The 14,891-nt window shown below is 41.6% G+C and overlaps 1 pseudogene; it reads left to right on the top strand.

The window, feature by feature from the left end:
- The first annotated feature begins 1,591 nt into the window (after nucleotides 1-1,591).
- On the top strand, nucleotides 1,592-1,701 carry LOC120233479 (annotated as a pseudogene).
- Nucleotides 1,702-14,891: the final 13,190 nt, after the last annotated feature.

The following is a 14,891-nucleotide window of genomic DNA, read 5'->3' as shown; positions in this document are numbered from 1 at the left end:
AGTGACTGACACATGGGTATTCTTTATGTTACTCCTTTTGTTTGGATGTCCATTTCTCCTTCTCAGCCTCTAAGCCCTTGTTCAAAACAGCAGGAAATTTTCAGGTTGTGTGCTTCCTTTCTCAAGAGTTGTTCTGTGGGCAGTGATGAAATCTTTAGTATCCATCCACAAGATTTAGAAGACTTCAGCATAATTTTATTTTCAAAAACCACTGATCGCTTATGGCAAGGACTTCTTCTCTCTTGAAAACCATACTGCACACTGCCATGTCCTCATCCAGTCCCATCTCTCTGGCCAGAGCTCTGAAGTGACTGTATTCTTCAGTACAGTCTTCTTGCAGCAAGTCACCAACCACTCCCTTTTATGAACAGTGGCCATCCACAGCAAATCCACTTGGGGTGGGTTTTGGCCTAAGTCAATCTTCAACCAGCATCAGAGGCTTGCAGACACAATGGATAGATAACTAAAAATGTCAGTCATGTTGGTAGATACCACACAAGCAATTTCAAGCAGGTGAAGCACCATTTAGTAAAACCACCCTACCAACATCCTTTCAACAAACACAAAGACAAAAGGAAAAAATTAGCAATAACCCCTATAATTGATCTGTGCCAAAGAATACAATTAATGTATTCACGGTAGCAATCCTAGAATGCTAGGCTGGAGGGGACATTCTGGACTGCTTGGGGGAGCTACATGATGTACTAGTGCCAATGCCTTGCTTTTTTCCTCTCTTGTTTTATGTTGGTGATGAAGAAACAAAGGCTTAACGAGGGGAAGTGATTTGACCAAACTCATACCAGTTGCCGGGCAAAGTCAGAACTGGAAACACAAAGTACATCTTCTTCCATGTATGTAAAAGGCTGAAAACACAAAAGACTGTGGTATTTATAAGCATATGTGTCCAATTTTTGTCCAGTACTTTTCTTACCCCACTCTTATATTTTCACCCAAATTTTCCAACTCCACACAGACTATTTTGAAAATTAGAAACCATTTTTAATGCAAATAATGCCTTTTAAAAAAAAGTTGTAAACACCCACTGCATCTTTATGCTTAGTGACTTGATGCCAACTATATATACATATGGGTAGATGGGTATATCTGGATCTATAAATCTCATTTGTATATTCATATACTTTTGTGTACCAAGTTTCCAAAGCTAGTTGTTTTCCCTCAGCTCCCGGAAAGACAGCACCCCTGATATTTTGATAGCATAGCCATAACTGTACAGCTCCATCATGGGAGTTTGCGTTACATACTTGTTTATGGTAAAGGTAAAAATAAATCTTGATAGTTTTCTTCTGTTGATATTTTACCATCTTTTGCTAGGAAAGATGAAAGCACAAGCAATCAATGCTCTTCTGTGGAAAGGAAGAAGAGTTAGAGCTAAATAAAAATAAGCAGCATCTCAGACTTGACAAACTTTTCTAGAGAATTGTTTTTTTCCATACCCTGCAGACAGCCCCTAGCATGGAGCGTGGGTCTGCCAGCTAAGAGATGTGTCGTGCAAACCGTATTCTGTGCTTTCTCTAATCACCACCTGAAATATATAACTAAAGCACACAATGTAATCTTAATGTTCATACTCATACTTTCAAATAAGCATTATTTTGGAACTTTGGTTGGATCTTCACGCTCTTGTGTGACATGGATCTCTGTCGAACTTTGTTACGACCTTAGTACATTACCTGTTTGATGTAAAATTAATCAATCAAATAATTAAACACTCCTTGTGAGTATGCTTGGCAAGGTGTCTATTTAAAATGCATATAGGCAGACACAAAATAAAACAAAACAACCTAGATTATTAAATGCAAAGAAAAAATTGGTGGTTGCCACAGGGGAGGTGGGTAGGAAGATGGGTGAAATAGATAAAGGGTATTAAGAGTACACTTACCTTGATGAACACATGATGATAAATGTATAGACTTGTTGAATCATTACGTTGTATACCTGAAACTAATATAACACTGTATGTAATTGTGCTCAAATAAAAAAACAAAAATAAAATAAATACATCTCATAGGTAAAAACAAATAAACTGCATCTAGGCATACATGTGAGTTTGGTTCCAGATCACTTCAATGAAGCAAATATTGCAATAAAGCAAGTCATATGAGGGGCGCCTGGGTGGCTTAGTCGGTTAAGCGTCCGACTTTCACTTAGGTCATGATCTCGCGGTTCGTGGGTTCGGGCCCCGCGTCGGGCTCTGTGCTGACTGCCAGCTCAGAGCCTGGAGCCTGTTTCAGTCTGTGACTCCCTCTCTCTCTCTGACCCTCCCCTGCTCACGCTGTCTCTCTCTCTCCTAGAAATAAATAAAAAAAAAAAAACATTAAAAAAAAAAAAAAAAAAGCAAGTCATATGAATTTTTTGGGTTCCCAGCATATATGCAAGTTATGTTTACACTATACTATAGTCTCTTAAGTGTGCAATAGCAGTATGTCTTAAAAAATTGTATGTAATTTAAAAATATTTTATTGCTAGAAAATGCTACCTATTCTGTCATCTGTGCCTTCAGTGGGTCCTTTTTTTTTTTTTTTTTTTGTTGGAAGTTCTTGCCTGGATGTTGACGGCTGTTGATCCAGATAGTGGTTGCTGAAGGTTGGGGTAACTATGAAAATTTTTAAAAATGAGACAACAGTGAAGTTTGTTGCATTGATTGACTCTTTCTTTCATGAATAATTTCTCTGTAGCATGTGATGCCGTAGCATTTTACCCACAGTAGAACTTCTTCCAAATTGGAGTTATTCCTCTCAAACCCTACTGCTGCTCAAATCCTACTTTATCAAGTAAGTTTATGGAGGATTCTAAATCTTTTATTGCCATTTCAACTATCTTTATAGCATCTTCATCAGGAGTCTATTTCATCTAAAGACACTACTTTCTTTGCTCATCTGTAAGAAGGAATTCCTCATCCATTAAAGTTTCATCATGAGATTGCCAGCACTTCAGCAACATCTTCAGGCTCCACTTCTAATGCTAGTTCTCTTGATATTTCCACCACATCTGCAGTTACTTCCTCAACTGAAGTCTTGACTCCCTCAAGGTCATCCATGTGGGTTGGAATCAACTTCTTCCAAACTCATGTGAATGTTGATATTTTGACTTCTCCCATAAATAATGAATGTTCTTACTGGCATCTAGAATGATGAATCCTTTCCAGAAAGTTTTCAATTTATTCTGCCCAGGTCCAACAGAGAAGTTACTATCTAAGGCACCTATAACCTTATGAAATATATTTCTTAAATACTAAGACTTGAAAGTTGAAATTACTCCTTGATCCATGGGCTGCAGAATGGATGTTGTGTTAGTGAGCATGAAAGCATTAATCTCACCGTACATCTCCATCAGGGCTTTTGGGTGAGCAGGTGCATTGTCAATGAGCAGAATTATTTGGAAATGATTTTTTTCTTCTGAGTTGTTTTTCTCAACAGTAGCCTTAAAATATTCAGTATATTATGTTATAAACAGATGTGCTGTCCAGGCTTTGTTGTTTCATTTATAGAGTATAGAAGTAGATTTAACATGACTCTTAAGGACCCTACGATTTTTAGAATGGTCAATGAGCATTGGCTTCAACTTAAAGTCACCAGCTGCATTAGCCCCTAACAAGAGAGTCAACCTGTCTTTTGAAGCTTTGAAGCCAGCCGTTGGCTTCTCTCTAGCCATTAAAGTCCTAGATGGAATCTTCTTCCAATATAAGGCTGTTTTATTTACACAGAAAATCTATCACTTAGTGTAACCACCTTCATCAATTATCTCAGCTAGATCTTCTGGATAACTTGCTGCAGCTTCAACAATTAGCACTTACTGCTTCACTTGCACTTTTATGTTATGGAATCAGCTTCTTCCCTTAAACCACATGAACCAGTCTCTGCTAGCTTCACACTTTTCTTCTGTATCCTCTCACTTCTCTCAGCCTTCACAGACTTGAAGAGAGTAAGGGCCCTGCTCTGGATTAGGTTTTGCTTAAGGGAATGTTGTGGCTGGTTTGATCTTCTTTCCATCTAGACCACTAAAACTTTCTCCATACGAACAATGAAGCTGTTTCACTTTCTTATCATCTGTGTGTTCACTGGAGTAGCACTTTTAATTTCCTTCAAGATCTTTTCCTTTGCATTCACAGCTTGGGGAACTGACACAAGAAGCCTGGCTCTCAGCCTGGCTCAGCTTTTGATGTGACTTCCTCACTAAGGTTAATCATTTCTAGATTTTGATTTAAAGTGAGACACTTGCAACTCTTCTTTTCAATTAAACATTTAGAGGCCATTATAGGGTTATTCACTGGCCTAATTTCAATATTTTTGTGTCTTGGGGATTGGGGGTCGCTGAGGAGAGGGAGAGAATAGCTGGTCAGTGGAACAGTCAGAATACACACAGCATTCATCAATTAAGTTCATCATTATATGGGCATGGTTTGTGGTGCCCAGAAACAATTACAATAGTAACATCAAAGATCACTGGTCACAGATCACCAGTTTTGTTATATTTAATGAAAAAGACTGATGGGTGTGGGGGGGAGGGGGGAGATGTGCATGGAGGAGGGCACTTGTGGGGATGAGCACTGGGTGTTATATGGAAACCAACTTGACAATAAACTATTTGTAAAAAATTTTAAAAAAAGAAAAAAAAGAAACAGTGTGAAATATTGCAGGAGTTACCAAGATGTGACATGGACACTAAGTGAACAAATGCTATTGGGAAAATAGTGCCAATAGACTTGCCCAGTGCAGGGTTGCAGCAAACCTTCAATTTCTGAAAAATGTAACATCTGAGGAGGGGCACCTGGGTGTCTCAGTGGGTTAAGCGTCTGACTTCAGCTCAGGTCATGATCTCACAGCTTGTGAGTTTGAGCCCCATGTCAGGCTCTGTGCTGACAGCTCAGAGCCTAGAGCCTGCTTTCGGATTCTGTGTCTCCCTCTCTCTCTACTCCTCCCTCGCTTGCTCTGTGTGTGTGTGTCTCTCTCAAAAATGAATAAACATTAAAAAAAATTTTTAACACAAAAATGTAGTATCTGAGAAGTGCAATAAAGCGAAAAACAAGGTATGCCTGTATATGGTATAACAGCAATTTTTAAAATTGTATGAGTGTGAGCATATGGGAAGAAAGTCTAGTATTTACCAAAATGTTAACAATGATTTTCTTTCAGTGGTAAGACTTTCCTTTATGCTGACCTATGTATTCTATAACACTTATCGAATTCTGTAATGTTTAGGAAAGTATTAACTAAAAACAAAATATTTATGTAAAGCCTTTCACATGGCACTCCTTGTCTCTCTGAAGCACTGGATTGTAGCTAGTTCTATTCATTTAATAAAAAGTTACGAATACATACACTGTTCAAGGACCTGTGCTAATAGCTATTAGATAAATAGTTTTACTGTTTTACAAAGATCAAGCCTGTCAGCTAACAGATAATTACAGACCGCCTGCTAGCTGTTCATAGAGCCGTAGTGCCTGCTGGCAGCTGTGCACCGTGGTGAATAGACGGTGTCCTATATCCAGGAGCTTATATACTATAAACATGTAAGTCAATAATAAATAATAGTGGCTGTGATGCATGTTATGAAGGAAATATTTTGAGTAATGTCACCGATGGTGACAGAGAGGTTGGGGAGCTTTTGCTGGAATGTTCATGGACCACCTCACTAAAGTGGTCAATTGGGGGTTGAAGCCTGAATGTTAGAAGGAGACAACTTTGTGAAGATACGGTCTCTTGAGCAGAAGGACTAGCAAAAGGGAAAGAGCCAAGATGAGGACAAGTGTAGTATATTCAAGGAGGAACAACAAAAAGACAGTGGCAGCGTACAGAGAAGGAAGGGAGCAGGCAGAAGACGGGGGGCAGTCTTCCAGGCCGCAGTTCAGAACTTAGATTTGATGGTCATTGCGAGGAGAGGTTTGTGGTGAGTTCTAAGTAGAGAAGTGATGTTGTCTAGTTTGCAACTGTTAGATATTCTGCTGACTTGCATTAACAGTGGATTTGCAGGAGGCAAGGGTAGAGGCAGGGAGGCCGGTCAGGGTGCTTCCTGTGGAGGATGCGGCTAGGAGCTGCCACAGACGATGGGGGGGGGGGGGGTCCTAAACACTTTAAAATGGAAGAATGCTTCCTGATTGGGGACCCCCCAAAAAGGGGTAGACATGGGGGAGGCTCCGTTCTTCTGTTACATAGCTACTCATCTCTTCCAACTTTTATCTTATGGAGTGTGCATGAGGTTGTTGTCTCTCAGTGTCCTTCCTCCTGTTTTTGTCATAGAGCTCCTTGATTTCTAGCTAGACTCATGACCATTAGGTTATAAACTACATTTCTGAGCTTTCCTTGCTATTAGGAGTGACATTGTGACTAAATTCAGGCCATTGAGAAATGAACTAATGTGTGCACTATCTAAATTATCTCCTTAAGGACACAGCCACTTGGTAAGACTTTCTTTACTCTTCTCTCTGGCTGAAACTCAGACATGGATCAACCATCTTTAAGCCCAGGGCATGAGAATGTGACCCCAGGGCATGGTAGAGCAACAAGATGGAGAGACAGACTTCCTTGAATGACCTCATGGAACAGCTCTCTGGCTGGCCTCAGTGCTCTGCTTTAGTCTATATCACATGAGAAAAACAAACTTTCTTTTTAGAACTATGCTGTATTTTAGAGCCTTTTGGTTAGAACTACTTATTTCATACCCTAAGTAATATGAGGAGCTTTGGGGAAGCCAAAAGAAGCATTGGTAGCAGAGAAACTAGGGCGAGATGTCTTGGAGTTGATCAGAGGTTTTAAAAAGACAAGCTAATGTCTTCTTTTCAGTGCCCCCTTGTCTGATATAGGAAGAAAGCATAACTGACTGGGAGAAAAATTATTTTGATACTGTAAATCTACACAAAAGCCCTAGAGCCATACCCAACCCTTGGGAGAGATCTGACTTCCAGCTAAGATTCAGGGTGAGAGATAAAGGAACATTCCAGTCATGAACTCTATATAACTTTAAGATTGTGATATGCTAATAAAAAAAGAAAGCAAAACATAGTATAAATTTATTTTCTTTACCCATTATTTTAAAGAAACTTTAGGGGCACCTAGGTGGCTCAGCCAGTTAAGCACCTGACTCTTGATTTTGGCCCAGGTCATGGTTTGGGAGTTCAAGTCTGGCCCAACTCATGGTTCGTGAGTTCAACCCCCATGTCAGACTCCATGTTGAGAGTGCAGAGCCTGCTTGGGATTCTCTCTCTCCCTCTCTCTCTCTGCCCCACCCCACTCTAAAAATAAATAAATAGACTTAAAATAAATAAAGAAATTTTACATTTACTCTTAATGAAGAAGCATGTGTGTACTATATGCATATAGAAAATATACCAAGCTCTCAGTTAATTGAGCACATGTATACACAGGCCTTCTTCCATCAGTACTGGGTGGCAGTAGCCAACTATTCTCATCTGTTTGCAATGTACCTGAATTTGGGACCCTTACTAATTAAAAAAAAAACAAAATGAATTAAGTAATACTAAATCTTATAGTAGGTAAGAAAACTCTCCAATATGGGGAAAACATGACCTCCCTTACAAGATTTTTCAAAAATTAAAAAAGAGAATTACGTAAAAAGTAACCAGCAAAAAGGATTGTCATTGTTGCTGTTTCTCCTCTTCTTATACTCACTCAATTATTTGGCTTTCAAACTACAAAATACTCTGGACTCTGCTGCAAATCCCTGAAAGAATAACCAAATGATGACTCCCAATAAACTGGTAATTTGGCTTTTCTACATCACTTAATACAAGGATTAAGGGGTGAATGGTAAGAGGGAAGGGGGACTAACATGTATGGAACACTTACCATGTGTTCACATTAGATTGGACATTCCCTTTCTTTAAAAAATATTTATTTTTGAGAGAGAGAGACAGAGAGAGAGAGAGAAAAACAGAGTGTGAGCAGGGGAGTGGCAGAGAGAGAGGGTGAGACATGGAATCCAAAGCAGACTCCAGGCTCTGAGCTGTTAGTCAACACAGAGCCCAATGCAGGGCTGAAACCCATGGGCTGCTGAGATCATGACCTGAGCCCAAGTCGGAGGGGCACTTGACCAGCTGAGCCACCCAGACGCACCCCCACCCTTTTTTTTTTTTAAATGTTTTCATTTTTGAGAGAGAGAGAGAGAGAGAGTGAGCAGGGGAGGGGTAGACAAAGAATCTGAAGCAGGATCCAGGCTCTGAGTTGTCAGCACAGAGCCTGACATGGGGCTCGAACTCATGAACTGCGAGATCATGACCTGAGCCAAAGTCCAGCACTTAACCAATTGAGCTACCCAGGTGCCCCAGCCCCCTGCCCCTTTTTAAAAGTAGGCCTCATGCCCAGCGTGGAGCCCAATGTGGGGCTTGTACTCACAACCCTGTGATCAAGACCTTGGCTGAGATCAAGAGTTAAATGCTTGAGTTAAATCAAGAGTTAAATTGAGCCACCCCAGTGTTCCCAAGTTAGTTATTTCCTCTGATCCTTATAATTCAGTATGGTGATATAACATTCCTGTTTTAAATAAATAATATAGAGACCAGATTTGACAGGTATCCACCTGGGCTGTGTGACTCCAGGGCTCACATTCCTGCCTGCACCTCTGAGGAGGTATAAGCCTCATGGTGCACAGAATACAAGATTATATGCAATACTTTCACAGTACTAGACCTCAAAATCACTTTCCACTCTAAATTTTCCCTTTTACTCCCAGGCAGAATTAATCCTTTCTGCCTCTGTATTCCTATTTAATATCTTGTATGCACATTCATATGTAAGAGTAGTTATTGGTTTACAGGCCTTTTCATGGTGCCTCCACTAGACTGACAGCCTTTCATGGGCAAACGTTTTAGCATCTGTGTTTTCTTAGTGTCTCCTACAATACCTGCAGATAGTAGAGTCCAAGAATTCAAATATTCAGTAAGTGTTTATTTAATCATCCACACATTCCCCAATGTCCAGTTACCCATGATCATTTCCAGGGCTATCTTTGAGCCATCTTCAGTCTCCAGGCCCCTAGCTTCATGAGGTTTCCATGACAATCAGCTATCACACACACGTGTGAAAACATGGGAAGCACTGTGTGTTGGAACTGTCACACGCTGACAAATATAAACAAAGACCTTCTGAGATTGTGCTTTATGATAACTGTAGAAGCTTTTCTTAGCAAGTGGGAAAACAGCTCTTTCACTTTTTCTGGGTTTGAGGAATTAATATGTTCTGAAGGGTGGCATATATGGACGCACATGCACGCATGCACACATGCTCCCACAGTGCAAGCTAACATTATCCCTACTATATCAGGAAGCTCCTGAACTGTAATCTCACAGCATGGAGGTGAATCATACTAGTAAACATACGAGGAGCTTTCACAACAAGTTCTTTGAACATATCCATGGCTATCAGCAACGATATTAAAGTTTCAATTAGGCAACCCTGATTTGAGCTGCATACAATCTGTACTGTAATGAGAGTCTGTTGTGCACATTGTTACCGTGGAGGAAAGGTCATTAAGAAGCACACTCTCATATAGATAATCACACCCTGGACCCTATAAGTATGATGGCATCTTGCAAAGAAAATACACAGGTTCTTGTTCTGCATGGTAATACAAAAGAAACAAATAGTGCCTGAATCCTACTCATTTCCATTTTTTGTCAAAACGCTCTTAGCATAATTGTGCTGAGTTCATAAGCGCATGTAACAGAGTTATTGCTATCAGTTTGACAACACTAGGCAGAAAGGCGAAAAGCATCATTTCTTTAGAGCTGTATGCTGTGAGTGTAGGTTTACAATCCAGACTGTGTTCAGTGTGGGATAGTGTCAAGGACCATGAAAAGTCTGATATTATACCCTACTTGCAAGCTAACAAGTTAGCCTATTATAATTTCATTTATTCTAGCAGAAGAAATAAGAAAATAAGAAATCAGAGACAAAAGACAGTTTATTATTTACAGCAATAGGAGGTGAACCAACCAGGCTAGCCTAAGGTTTCCATTAGCAGAAAAGTAAAAGTATCTTAACTGGGAATGGCAAGAGTAGAGTCTTGAATCTTCTAGTTAGGACTGTATAACATCCTACCCCCTGCAGCCTAATCATTACCCAGGAAGCAGCTGAGAGAAAATTATTCCCCTCTGGGGAGAGTTGCATTCAGTGATCAAATTGTCTTACTAATGTGTGTGAAGCAGGAGGAGATGAGGGAGGTAGAGTTGGAGGTGATATTGAGCCACTTACTGAGGAGGCCATTCCAGTGCTCAGGATGCAAGATGGTATCCTGCAAATACCAGATGCAGGAAAGCAGGGAGTATGGAAAGTCCATCAAATGCCTTGACTACCAGCAAATCGTTGAGTGGCTTGTGATAGAAGGCACACCTCTGTCAGACTGCAAATGGTCCAGACAGCCAAAAAATTGACATGGATTAGTTTCAAGGGTACCAGCAGTATGGCTAGAATTGGTTGACCAGGCTAGAACAGAAACACCATCACCTGAAAAAGTATCAATAGAAGTGAGGTTCTGTGGGTGGCCCTGACAGGGAATGAAAGGTGAAATGTAGTCAGTCTACCAGGAGTGGGTGGAGTCGATGCCCCAGGTGATGTGTCCTCCCTCATTACAAGACAAATGAGTCAGCTTTTGGCAGGAGCTCCAAGTCTGGCATAGCAAGATATAGCCTCTGCATCAGAAACATAGAGGCCTTCACTTTATGCCCAGTCTATGATGGTAGATGTGTTTCCATGTCTCCTATGGGGATGGATCCAGGCAGGGATGGTAGAAATCTGGGCAGTACAGGCTTAGTCAGCAACTTGAGTCTAGTCAGTCTCACAGAGAACAGACTTTTAGCCTGGGTGTAATCCAGACAGTTCTATCAGTAGCCACAGTTTATTCCCACAGTTTATAGCCCCAAAGAGGGGTGCCTTTAATCTGTCAGTCTTTAGTTTCTTTTTTTTTAATTTTTAAATGTTTTATTTATTTCTGAGAGAGAGACAGTGTGAGCAGGGGAGGGTCAGAGAGAGAAAGAGATAACAGAATCTGAAACAGGCTCCAGGCTCTGAGCTAGCTGTCAGCACAGAGCCTGATGTGGGGCTCAAACCCACAAACCGTGAGATCATGACCTGAGCCTAAGTCAAATGCTTAACCGACTGAGCCACCCAGGTGCCCCTGTCAGTCTTTAGTTTCCAAACAGCAGATCAAATAGCTAGACCATTGACAACAGCCCAAGAGTCAGTAAAAAATTATACATATATAGCAAAGTTCTTCAAGGATAGTACTGTCTAGACCTATGAGAACAGCCTTGAGTTCAGCCCAACGACTAGAGCAACTTCACTTATTTTGGGTTTGCATCACTGGCACTGAACTTGGACACCCATAGCAGTCCTGGAAATTACACCAGGTTTCAGCTTATTGGAATAATCAGGCCCAGGCATTTGGGGAAACTGCTGTGAATTAAGGGCCCTGTAGAGCTAGCGACTTTGCTCTTGTTGGCATAGTGGGGAACAGGTTCCCCCAAAAGAATAGGTACCGCTGTTACATGTAAAGCCTAGAGCTGCTGAGGCCAAGCTGGCTGTGCTCTTGAATATACTCTTTTCACTTGACAAGTGCAGCTTGTTGGGCCTGAATCTGAGCTGACTCGCCCAAAAATAGGAATACCTCATCAGAGAGTCGTAAGGCTTCAGTGGGTCGGTGTTCAGTTTTAGCAAGCTGATGGGTATTTGTCAAAAGGAGTTTTCCCGATCGTTGTGTCATGAAGGTAATGCATCTAAAACCCTAAAGGGGCATCTCTGGGTGAAGGCTGCTTCCCTTTGCTAGAGGTCCTAATCAACAAAATCACCAATCATAGAGACCTCTGGCTGAGAGGTGTCTTTAAAGTTATGAGTTTCGGGGGCGCCTGGGTGGCTTAGTCGGTTAAACGTCCGACTTTCGCTTAGGTCATGATCTCGCTGTTCGTGGGTTCGAGCCCCGCGTCGGGCTCTGTGCTGACTGCCAGCTCAGAGCCTGGAGCCTGTTTCAGTCTATGACTCCCTCTCTCTCTGACCCTCCCCTGCTCATGCTGTCTCTCTCTCTCTCTCTCTCTCCTAGAAATAAAAAAAACATTTAAAAAAATTTTTTTAAAGTTATGAGTTTCGAAGTGATAGTGTGCTGTAACTTTCTGGACAGCTTCCAATGCAGCCTAGTCATTTGGGCCCCACTCAAAGGATGTTGATTTGCAAGTGAGCCCATCTGAAGAGCCGAATCGAATCCCCAAATGAGGCACCTGCTGTCTCCAGGGCACAAAGTATCCAACACGGGCATCCTTTTGGTGGCAGGTTGTCAAAGAGATGGCAGTTTTCTCTTGACTGACAGAAAGCTTGAATGTTGTGAATCCACCCACATGGCTTCAAGAAACTACTTGGTCAGCAGGCCCCTGAATTTTTTCAGGGTTTATCGTCCACCTCTGATAATAGGTATATGATAATACTATAGTCACAGTGGTTGAATTGAAGCTCCTGACTTGGCAATTGACAGGACATCACATAAGGAAAGCTTTGGACATTAGAGGATAGAGGAGCTCACTAAATACATGCATCCTGGCAACCAATTCAGTTGTTGCTCCCATTACACCAACTGTGCCAGACATTGTGAGTGCTGCTGATGCCATTTTACACACTAACGGCACATCTTACCACTGGCACTTGAAGGTCAAGATTAGTCTCATTTGCACAGCAAGGCTCCAGTATGCTTTTGGTGCCCCTCTGGGGGGACTTAAATGCCCTGGGCATCGCTAAAAATGTTTGTGTCCTATCAACATTCTCCACATGCAATTCTTCTCAACTGAGGAGAATCCTCTCTGGTACTTATGGAACAGAGAAGTATAAGCATCAATTCCATTGACATTAAGATGTAGAAGCAGCAAGAACAGTACATTGAATTGGCTCAAAAGACAGCACCCACAAAGCCAGGCTAACTTCCTTTCTCTGCTATGAACCTTGTCCAAACTCCGTTAGGTGAATCTGCATGCCTTTTCCTTCCACGCATGCAGGTAGAATAGTGACTTGTGTACCAACAGAGCCATAAAAGTTTTATTTCACTCCAGGACTCCCCAACTTACTGAAATGGGTGTGTGTGGCCTTTAATCCTCCTTGGGGATAGGAAGGGAAACATCAGCCCCCACTTCGAATGGTTTCTCCTTAATGTGGTTGAGGTCAGAGAGGGTAGAGAGAGATCATTTTCTCTTTCTTATTTATTAACGTTATAAGCCCAATCCAGAGAAGTAAGAGCCTGAACCTTAGTCAGTGCCTCATAAATGTTTTTCCACAAGACTTTTTCTGTCTCAGAAAAATCTCCTGAAGAAGGCCAGTGTTCCATTATAGTAGTCAGAATCCACTGCAAAAGAAATTCTGGGGGCACTTGGGTGGCTCAGTCAGTTAAGCAGCCGACTTCAGCCCAGGTTTTGATCTCACAGTTCATGAGTTCAGGCCCCATGTCGGGCTCTGTGCTGACAACTCAGAGCCTTGAGCCTGCTTCAGATTCTGTGTCTCCCTCTCTCTCTGTCCCTCCCCTGCTCACGCTCCGTCTCTGCCTCTCTCTCTCTCTCTCTCAAAATAAATAAACATTTAAATTTTTTTTAAAAAAAATTCTGAGACCTTTTATGTCATCTCCTGATGGATCTAAAGTTAGCATTATAGATTGCAGGAGCTATAAGAAAGCACAGCTGTTGCATTCTTCCTTGATAATTGTTACAAACCCCACCCCCTCATCCCCAAGTGACCAGTCAAAGCTCTAATGACCCATCTGGCTTTTGTCCAGTCTGGTAGCAAATTTCCTTCCTTTCATGCTCTTTGTGGATGTGTCTGTGTGACTTGTCTGAATGGGGGGGGGTGGAACCTTCTGCCAACCCAGAATAAATCTTAGCACTGGCTGTTACAGTGGGGCAGATGGAGGTTAATCCCTCAGTTGTTAAGGAAGTTCCCCCATTCAGAGGACAGGTAGCCACAATCAAGGTACTAGTCAGGCAACTCTTTCTAAAACTACTTCCTGATATTCAGCCTGGAACCACCTTTGTAATTCTGGTCATTATCAGGCAACAAAGTAAAACAAATAGACATCTATTTCCTAGAATGTAGTCTATTCACTAGGGATTCCCACGGACTTCCCTCAAATCCCATTAATTGGTCTGTGAAGCACTCATCCACTCTCTTCCGGAAAGCGGTGTCTTTTATAGCAGCACCCCACCATCACTGCTGAAACTGTTAAGAACTGTGAAGGGTCTGACATTTACCTGACTTGACTTGCAAACCAATAGGTTAGTTAACATGCCATAGTTTCATGGATGCTAGGAAAATACCCAAGATTCCTAGGTCAGAGATGAAGGAGTTAATTACAGCAAAAGCAACAGACAGAGCATTGGCATTTTTGCATATTTTACATATTTTGAATATGCCACGTGACATCAGCCTGTGCATAGCTGTGTTACAGGAGATGAACCCTGAGCCCAGAATCTTTCTGTAATGGTCAGTGAGTAGTCCTGCTCCCTCTCACTTTCAAGGCTCTTTGTCACATAAACATCCTTTAAATCAACAAAGGGCAAGTCAGTGCTTTGCTCACAGAAATATGATTGACAAGTATCCAGTAGCAAACTGTACGGGAATGGCACTCATACAGCCTGTGATTAGGAAGTCCACAGCTTATGTCATTCTGTGGATAATACAGATGGAGATGTTGGGAGCTTATGATTACATAAATAAATTTTCAACCTGCCACCAGAGGTTAAAATAAAAATCCCCACAACAGGAAGAAGAACAGGAGAATTTCAGGAGTAGAAGGGACAATAGAAGTCAAGGCATGTTAAAAAAAAAAACAAACAGGGGCACCTGGGTGGCTCAGTCAGTTGAGCATCCGACTTTGGCTCAGATCATGGTCTTACA

Source organism: Hyaena hyaena, unplaced genomic scaffold, assembly GCF_003009895.1.
Source record: "Hyaena hyaena isolate Hyena2069 unplaced genomic scaffold, ASM300989v1 scaffold_92, whole genome shotgun sequence".
Lineage (NCBI taxonomy): Eukaryota > Metazoa > Chordata > Mammalia > Carnivora > Hyaenidae > Hyaena > Hyaena hyaena.
The sequence above is the reverse complement of the archived record's forward strand: the minus strand, read 5'-3'. Positions and strand labels throughout refer to the sequence as shown.